Raw genomic sequence first — 10611 nt, 5'->3', positions numbered from 1 at the left:
CACGGAGGTGCTTAACTTTTTTCCATGTGTATATTTCATTAAATTAAACTGTTTCAAAGAGGACGGCATTGTTATTATACAGATTTATGTCCATGATGGACATGAAAAACTAAAGAAAAACATAGAAAAATTGTTAATTTAAAAAGAGGGAATAGGGATCTGTAAAAAATTACAAAAACAAGATAGATAGCTTAAAGTGAAAATGCAATAGCAAAAAAGTAAACAAGCAAGCTTAAGTTTTGAAACATTGTTTTGACATTATTTCCTCAAGCTACAAATCACTATTTTGACTCCAGGTCTAAAAAACTCTGGTTAGGGAGCTCGACTCGAGATATGAGGGTCGCGAGTTCGAATCCCTTTCCCACCAAACATGCTCGATCCTTTAGCGGTGGGAGTATTGTAGTGTGACAGTCAGTCCTACTTTCATTGGCAAAAGAGAAGCTCAAGAGTGGGCGGTGGGTGGTGATGACGTTCTTCTAGTCTTTCACTGTTAAATTAGTCCTAGTGTAGCTTTGCTCGAAATTCAAAACAAATCAGAGAACGCTTTTAGAACCTTTAGCGAGGAAGAGAGGACAAATACATATATATATAATAAAACTTAAAAGCAAACAGTATAATTTGTTTCTTTAGTTTAGTATTTTACATCTTATAAAAGAAGTAGTTTTGTTATTTATTAAAAAGTCACCACAAGGAGGCCTGCTGAGGACACGTATAAGTAAACTTTTATTTATGGTTTATTAGAGACGATAGCGTCTGTTTAACTCTAAGAGATAGAAACGTATAAACGTTTTGAGTAAAACGTGATGCTTTTAAAGCTACTTCTACAACATTTTTCTCTGTTTTATTTGTAAGTTATGCTTCTCAAGTTCTTGTTTTATTGTTCATTACCAGGTTCGTTAGACAGCTCTGAAAGCTCCGAAAAAGCTGCTTTTAGATTAGATATTTTCGGAGAATAGAAAGTCCTGATGAGGATCGTTCATTCGATACGCTTACTTTACATTGTCTTCCTTACAGTGATTTCAACAGTTTAACTGTTTGTTAAAATATTCGGAGAATAGAAAGTCCTGATGAGGATCGTTCATTCGATACGCTTACTGTACATTGTCTTCCTTACAGTGATTTCAACAGTTTAACTGTTTGTTAAAATATTCGGAGAATAGAAAGTCCTGATGAGGATCGTTCATTCGATACGCTTACTGTACATTGTCTTCCTTACAGTGATTTCAACAGTTTAACTGTTTGTTAAAATATTTGTAAAGTAATATAAAAAGAGAAATTTAACAAACTAAAATGTTTCCTTCTAAACGTATCTAAATTGGTAACAAAGTTGAGATAAGACTGAGTACTATCTCAAAATAGTAGATAACATTTCATTCGTTCATGTGATGAAAACAGTAGGAAAACTATAAATAAGTTATTGCATGTCATATATATATTGTGCTTTGAAAATTATATTTAGATAATATATCTAGCATTACTTTATACAACACAAGAATGAAAAACTTAATGTTCTAGTTCAGTTAGATTGATTTATGTAATGATATAAATATGATGTAAGTTACGCTCCAGAAAGTTTACATCAGAACATCCACTTCGCAAAACAATTAAAGGAAGACTTGAATTTATATTTTAACCAAGGCAAAACATTGGTCTAAATAATTAATAATTACTTCCTCTTTTAATATATATGCAAATTACATTTCTGATGATATGTCATGTGATCTGAACTCCAAATGACAAGATCATTCAGCATATGCTTATAAATATAAGTTTGGTGGAGGTGGCTTCACCTTTTCACTGTTCGTGACATTTTACATTAATGTGGAATACAGTCACCACGAACAGCAAAAGCAACTTAACGCTGATGATACATTGTTGAACTCAGGGTGTTGACAAAGTCTTGAGGTATCCTAGAACACTTCTCTTAACTAGCTGTTTCCAGTGTATCTTTAATGCCTAGACTCATTAGACTAGATGTGGTTCGTCTCCAAAAAAGAACATCCTATACATGTTTAATGGAATTGAAGGCCGGCAAGCGTGTATTCGGTCCAATTTTTTTTAGGACTGTCTCCATCAGTTTATTTATCTCGTGTGATGGCGAACGTTAAAATTCATTAGGTTGATGTTGAGGTCAATTGCAACAGCAATTGCAGCACAAAGGTCGTAGGATGAATTTCCTGGAATGAATAGTATTAGTGGAACCACTGTGCAGGATATAAAGATCGGTATATTCGTTAATGCTTATTACTGCCTACATCTTATATCCACCACTGCTGTATGTATCACCTTCCTACATGGTTGGATCTGTTTTAGATTACTTCCGTCAGATAAAGGTCTGTTATATGGTTGCAGCTTGAAGTATGGCTCATCTGTAACACATAAATAAATGTTGGTCTCAGCTTCAATGTAGGCGAACTATTTTAGTGATTTCTTGTGAACCACGGTAATAAAGGGTTCATTTGTCGATAATAACTCATTTGCTAATTCTCCAATGTTTATGCTGATAAATATTTATTTATTTGGGTAGGTTTTTGGCTCAAACATACATGGATTGAGTTTTTTATATGGTTTATGGGAACTTGTATCTCACTTCGTTTCGTTTATGCACCCGCTAATATTATTATAGTCGCACATTTCGTATCGCTTTACGCACCCGCTAATATCATTACAGTTACACACTTCGTATCGCTTTACACACCCGCTAACATCATTACAGTTACACACTTCGTATCGCTTTACACACCCGCTAATATCATTACAGTTACACACTCCGTATCGCTTTACACACCCGCTAATATCATTACAGTTACACACTTCGTATCGCTTTACACACCCGCTAACATCATTACAGTTACACACTTCGTATCGCTTTACACACCCGCTAATATCATTACAGTCACTTTTTCATACTAACGGATTTTCTCTGTGTGTCTGATATTTCTAGTACTTTTGTTTACCCCCAGCACAGTTCTTTATCATTAAATGAAACTCTTATCATATGTTGTTTGATAGAATAGCTTATCTTTCAATGAAAATTGTGTACTAGTGTCCTAGAAATAGGGTTTGAATAGAAAAGAAAAATGAAAAAAAAAGAATTTCATTACAATGTTATCAAAACACGTGTTCTTTGTACAACATACTGAAAATAGCTGAAATTCAAGACAGGCGATTACTTTGTATAGGGGTGGCAGATATTTCTAGAGAACAAAAATTCCCAGGGTCAACTTCGGGGATTATACAGGTACTATATTAGTAAGTGTTGGTTGCACCCCAAAAACTAATATGCCGTTGGAATCTGCATGCATAATACGTTTGATTGATGTAATTAAATGTGTCGACTCATCCAGTACAGGATCGTAGCAAGCATTCAAAGAATAAGACTCAAATGCCGAAATTCGAATATTATTTTTAACGCATAACCTGGCAACTAAAGGCTTCAGGCTGCGTTTGCAGTGTTATTATTTTCTGTAAATAAGTCATAGACTTTTAATAATATATTAGAAATTAAATAAACCAGAGCCGTGGAAACTGGATTTATGGGAGGGCAACTACTTGGAGGGATAAAAAATCGGCCGATTTGATCTCGGAGATTATATGAACCATAGGTCAATAATTATCGGTCGACAACAGAAATATTTTGTTGTTGGAATAAGCGCTAAGTGATAGAATTCAATTGAACGTTGCTTTGATAAGATATTACATATCTAATATCTACCAGTGATGTTCTGGTTGATGTTTAGAAAATAATTATGTAGTTTACGAATAAGGAAGAAATCAGAAACTATAGTTCATCTCGCCTATTGACGTCACATAACCTTCTTTTTCGATAAACCTAGCTTAGAGCTCATGCAAGTTCGTTCACTGCAGCAGCCACATATGTGTGTGTACAATGAAGACTATAAAGTTGGTAAGTGTGCCACAATATACAACAACATTAGACATGTCGGTAAGTGTGCCACAGTATACAGCGACACTAGACATGTCGGTAAGTGTGCCACAGTATACAGCGACACTAGACATGTCGGTAAGTGTGCTATGGTATACAGTAACATTAGACATGTCGGTAAGTGTGCCACAATATACAACAACATAGACATGTCGGTAAGTGTGCCACAGTATACAGCGACACTAGACATGTCGGTAAGTGTGCCACAGTATACAGCGACACTAGACATGTCGGTAAGTGTGCCACAGTATACAGCAACACTAGACATACAGATATATTTGATCACAATGTCAATAGTGCAGAATAACTTTCATTTGCAAAATTGTTAGTTCCTATGCAAAACAATAACGCATATTGTGACAGGTCATCTAAAGTTGAAAATATATTGAGCATTTATGGTAAAATCTCCCAATAATTTAGAACTGAAATAATACGGAGCGGTTAACATATATATATATATTTGCTTCTGTAAATACGGGAAATACTTTTCGGTATTTACGATAAGTCCCGCCAGGATGTACAAACTGATATTTTGTGCCCAACTTTTGTTATAGGTTGTATGTCTAATCAATGGCCAAAATAATCATCGAAGCCGAGTCGGGGAATTTTGTACTCTCAAGTATTTGCCTTCCCCCAAAGAAAAAAGTCTTTCATTTGTCCCAGTTGTGTTCGATTTTTACTATGGTTTAGACGAGCTATAACTAATGCATAAAAACGCAGAAACTCTTTCATTACAGTGTTGTTCCTGTTTGGATATTTCGGGTTATTTTACTATGGTTTAGACGAGCTATAACTAATGCATAAAAATGCAGAAACTCTTTCATTACAGTGTTGTTCCTGTTTGGATATTTCGGGTTATTTTACTATGGTTTAGACGAGCTATAACTAATACATAAAAATGCAGAAACTCTTTCATTACAGTGTTGTTCCTGTTTGGATATTTCGGGTTATTTTACTATGGTTTAGACGAGCTATAACTAATGCATAAAAACGCAGAAAATCTTTCATTACAGTGTTGTTCCTATTTGGATATTTCGGGTTAAAAAAAACTTTTTGGAAATTTAATTATTCATGATGTTACTTTTTCTTTTAAAATCATAAGAAAATTTTAACAAAGATAATTAAGTGCATTGAGGACAATGAGGTTTACTTACAAAAAGCCCCCCCCCCCCCCATTTAAGTGGCTCAGTCGTATGTCTGCTAAAAGTCTGGTTTCGATACTCGTGGTGGGCAGAGCACAAATAGCCCATTGTGTAGCTTTATGCTTAACTGCAAACAAACGAACTTACAAAATTTAAATTCGGCTTCTGAACATTTTCTGTAGAAAAATAATATTTAAGTAAAATAGTTATATATTATCCTGGTCAATAGAATTGTGCTTGTGTGGATAATTCAAATATTTATACACAAAAAAACTACACATAAGTGTACATTTCTGGAACTTTTTCTGAAAACAAAAACTTGAGAGTTAGGGATTGTGTGATTGTATTATTCAATAAATAAATATTCAATTAACAAATCAATACTGTTATCACACGTTGGGTGTAGCAGTTCAAATTACACCTGATTGTGTTAATTTTCTTTAGGTTCATATAATCTTTCTCCAGTTTGTATTAAAAAATAACCTACGTATTCTAGATTTAACTCTTTATTGTCAGCAAATTCACTTGAAGTAGACGTAATGTTTATAATATTTAAACTGCTCGGTCTGACATCATTTCTATGTTTTACTATTTTAGTTTATTAAACATAACAAAACTTGAATGTTTGTATTTGGGAAAGTGGCGAGCTACTTGAATTAAAGCGTTTCTCATGCACTTAAACGTTACATTTGAAAAGCTGTTTGTTGAAATGCAGCACAGAATAAGATATCTTTCCCTATTAACTCATATAATTTGTTTTCAAATATATTTATCGAGAGGATTTTTCTCACACTAAAAACGACACCCGTGTTTTACTTATTGAAATAGTTATCTACAAAAAAATTATTTCCATTACATAGTAAATATAGTAATAAATTTCCCTAATTATTGTGTAATATTCCCGTGATGTAGAAGTCTAATAAGCTATCTTCAAGTATTACTAAAATACATTTGATAAAATTATTTTTACATCATCTATCGATGGTCGTGTTCAACATATAAATAAGACGCCAAATAAAATAAAATACTTCGAAAAGGTTCACTTGTCTGATGAAATTATGAACAGAATGAGGCTTTTATTCGATTCTATAATAGATGCTAATTCATCTGTTATCTGTGTTTCTTTGCGTAGCTAAAGCACTATCTTCGAAACGACTATCGTACTTATTAGTAAAATATTGTCTGTAAAACAAGATATTAGCATAAGCAAAATAAAAATGTAATTTCTAAGAAATAATTTTTTTTCAAGCTATTAGAAACCTTTCAAAGAAATAACTTTTTTCTCCAGTTATTTATAAATTTCAATGTAGCTATGCGTTAAAACAGCAGAAACATTAATAACTGTTTGACTATTTCAGATTTGGTTCAAAATTATTTGAATTTATAACTACGGATTAATTAATTGATAATAAGCAACACAGAATTAAACGTTTCTACGTCTGTCCTCTATGCCAGTATTCTCCATAATCTAATATTAGTTAAAGTTGATATTAATACGTGATATTAACAAGGGTTTAATATTTAAGCTACACGAGGGCTATCTGCGCTAGCCGTTCCATATTTAGCAGTAAAAGACTAGAGGGGAGGCAGCTAGTCATCACCACCCACCGCCAACTCTTGGGCTACTCTTTTACCAACGAATAGTGGGATTAAATGTCACATTTTAACGCTCTCATGCATGAAAGTTGGGATGGGGATTCAAACCCGCGACCCTCAGATTGCGAGTCAAGAGCCCTAGCCACCTGGCCATGCCTGGCCAAATAGCAATTAAATTAGGGCTTTAATTTTTCATTTGGGCATTTGTACTTTATAATTTATTTTCTTAGAGTGCTCTTTTATTATAATAAAACTGTAATACAAATTAGGACTAAATTACAGCTCAACCACCATCATTCTGCCTGGAGTACCAGTACTTTTGCTTACCATCATATGTAGACCAATATGTAAACAGATGAATACAATTTTGATGATCATAAAACTTTAAAAAAATTGTTTAATATTTCAACAGCATGAAACTTGTGTGTTGTTGAGATATTAATGATCCAACAACCTTAAAAAAGAATCAAAGCTATTAGAAATAGTTTTTGTTTTCCTTTCGTGAGGAACTAATTTTCTAAATGTAATATTTTGTGTTACGTCTGACTGTTTAGCATCTAAATGATGAAAATTTTGACGCAACTGACTCTACGTTAATTAGATACGGGAAAAGACTACACTAAACTTTAATACAGCGAACAACGAATGAAATTTGTTTAATATGCCGTTATTTGGAGAATATAAAAAAAACGAGAAGATTTTCAATGTTTACTACAAAAAGACCAAATTTAATACATTATGACAGTGTAAGTACAAATCAGTTATGAGTCGTACTTAATTTACTGTTTATGAACACAACAAGGCGAAAGTTATAGTATGTTTGCTGTTAAACGAAAAGCCACACAATGAGCTATCTGTGCTGTGCCCACAACGGGTATCAAAACCTGGTTTTTAGCGTTATAAGCCTCTAGACTTTCCGCTGAGCCACTGAAGAGATTGGGGAAAAAATTAAAACTGACTAAGAAATTTAAAACTATAAAATTTATAAATTTCCTCCATGGAAATAAATTTCCTCCCTTACACTATCTGTTTTATCTGTTTACACTATCTGTTTAAGTCACAAAACTATTAATTTATGGACAGAAGATCAAAGTCAGAGAGAACGACAGGTAGCTTTAGGAGCTTTGTAATAAATACAAAAAATATTAGTTTAAGTGGCTTTTTTTGTGGCATTGTGTTAAATATCCTTTTTACTAATACAAAGGAAAAAAGAGAACACACATTAAAATATATGTCAAGTTTTGTTGCAGGAGTAGGTATCACTGAAACAAAATATATTATATGTTTTCTTAACATAAGTACAATGCATAAAGAGGAAAATGTTTTAGACGAAGAATATTGCTATGGACAAGAATAAGTCTAGACAATATTTAAATGTATATCTATTAGTGCATCCAATGCTGTGGGGCATAAAAGTGTCAGTTAACACAATAATCTATTAATGTCTTACACCTTGATCTCAAAGGTCGAGCAGGTATTTAGCAGAAAGACATTTATTTTTAATCAGTTACCTCCAAAATCACAAAATCATTAATTTAATTTATTTAATTCACTCATGTCTGGTGATGTTGGCCAAATATTACACATTACAGTGTTTCTATACACTTTAGTAGAAAGTTTGGGGATCACATACAAGTAATCGAATGTAACCTGTAGTTTAAAATTCGATGTATAGCAACTTAGAAAAAACACACAGTAGGAAAGACGTGGAAAAATAATGAAATAGTGAAAAAAGTACTCAAAATAGGTAAAACACACGTCTATGACAAAAACTTTATATTTATTTGCAATGTTTCAGGCAAAACCCTTCGTCAGGCAGTTTAAACCGTATTAGATAGAAATACACATATTTCCATGATCATTATTATTATTATTAAAGTTAATATTTTATCATTTTTTGAATTTATGTTTATTACTTTTCTGTGTCCTTTTAATTTCTAATGTCCAACTTCTATCATTTTATTACTTGTTTTCCATTTTACTATTGTGTATAGAACCGCTTCAACAATGTTCCTTCTAACAATGTTTTTCTTAACATGCTCTACGCAGTACATATGTAATTTAGAATCTTTTTATATTCTAGCCCTTCTACGATTCTAAGCCTTTTTTTCTATCTAACACGGTTTAAACTGCCTGACGAAGGGCTTCTGCCATAAACCTTTCAAATAATAATAAAGTTTTTGTCATAGACGTGTGTTTTACCAATTTTAAACCCTTTTTTCATTATTTCGTTGTAGCAACTTATACTAATTGTTCATGATGTTAGGGAAACACATATGTTCAAAAAATCAATTAAAGATAAAAACATGAAACTTTATAACCAGAGCATTTTCGAAAGGTAAACTTTCTTCATCAGGGGCAAACTATTTATAACATCAGATAATTTTTTGACACACTATAGCTCAGAGTCCAGTATCTTGCCGTAGAATTTTCTAAATTTTCAGTTATGTGGTAGAAACAAGCAAACCAAAAAGTAAATAGAAAATTAAATACATCTTGACTAACGGAGGTTTAAACATTAGAATTCTCTCGCCTCACGTCCTTGTGTAATGTGTATCACTGAGAGATATTCAAAACTGATGACATAAAGCCACGTTTATTTTAGGAACGATGAATGTCACATAAGAGAAAGTCAACAAAATATTCAATATTCCATTTGAGATGTCAGAGTGTTAATAAAAACTACTGAGCTACACCACTTAGACGAACATTTATTGATAAAAATGTACCTGTATTTTAAGTTCTAACCATGTTTAGTAGGCTAGTTTGACCTTTCAAGTAAATAATATGGCAAGTAAACATTTTCATTCTCGACAATGACTGCCTTTTCTTCTTGTAAGATGCCTTTTCGCTGTGTTACTTTTTGTGAAAACAAGGCATCGTACTTTTTGGTTATTCGATAAGTTCAGTGTTTAAACAGGGGAAAAAATTCAAAATGTGTTAGTTATTTATAATTTTGGACAACCAAACATCATAGAGAAACATTAATTTATATGCCTTTACCATGTAGGTCTTCAATTAAATTTACTTTAAATGTGTTGTTACACATATTAATGAGGCTACCCTTGGTTCGTGGAAGTAAACATTAAATTCAACAGTATACATCACAAGCTAAGAGCAAGCACATATATAGATATTACAGTTCCAGCTTATAAACTCATACAACTAGTTTTCAAAGAACTCAAAAACAATAATATATGTTGCATTTTTATCATTTAGTTATTTTTTTGATAATGAATTTTTATTTAAGTTAACTTACGTCCATTTCTTACGAAATTCAAATCGATCACTAATTTATAAAAAGTATCAAATATGTTTAATATATTTAGTTGAAGTAGCTTTTAATCGAAATCTCATCCTTCGCAAAACATATTAAATTGTATATATACGAAATACATATCAATGCTTAGTGAGACAGTTACAAGCTTTTAACTCTACACTGTCCGAGGTCTCTCCTTCTACGAGAACACATTTGGGCCACAGTGTATAATATTTTTTTACACTTTCAAAAGTGTAATATTAAGTAAATTTCCATAAAAATGGCTATTTGAAAAAATCGATAATTATATTTTTTGAAAATGTATACAAATTTGCATGATAATTATCTTACTTCATATTTCTTCCAGTTTCAGAATCATCTAAAATATTTCGGCCAATTATCTATAAAACAATCATGTTTATATATAAAATATGAAACATGAAAAGACAGTAAAAGAGTGTTCAGGTTGCCATTCTGATGCTGCTACGTTGACAAGACAGTAAAAGAGTGTTCAGGTTGCCATTCTGATGCTGCTACGTTGACAAGACAGTAAAAGAGTGTTCAGGTTGCCATTCTGATGCTGCTACGTTGACAAGACAGTAAAAGAGTGTTCAGGTTGTCATTCTGATGCTGCTACGTTAACAAGACATTAAAAGAGTGTTCAGGTT

This window comes from Limulus polyphemus, unplaced genomic scaffold (assembly GCF_000517525.1).
Source record: "Limulus polyphemus unplaced genomic scaffold, Limulus_polyphemus-2.1.2 Scaffold370, whole genome shotgun sequence".
In the NCBI taxonomy this organism is placed as follows: Eukaryota; Metazoa; Arthropoda; class Merostomata; order Xiphosura; family Limulidae; genus Limulus; species Limulus polyphemus.
This window is presented reverse-complemented; position numbering follows the sequence as displayed.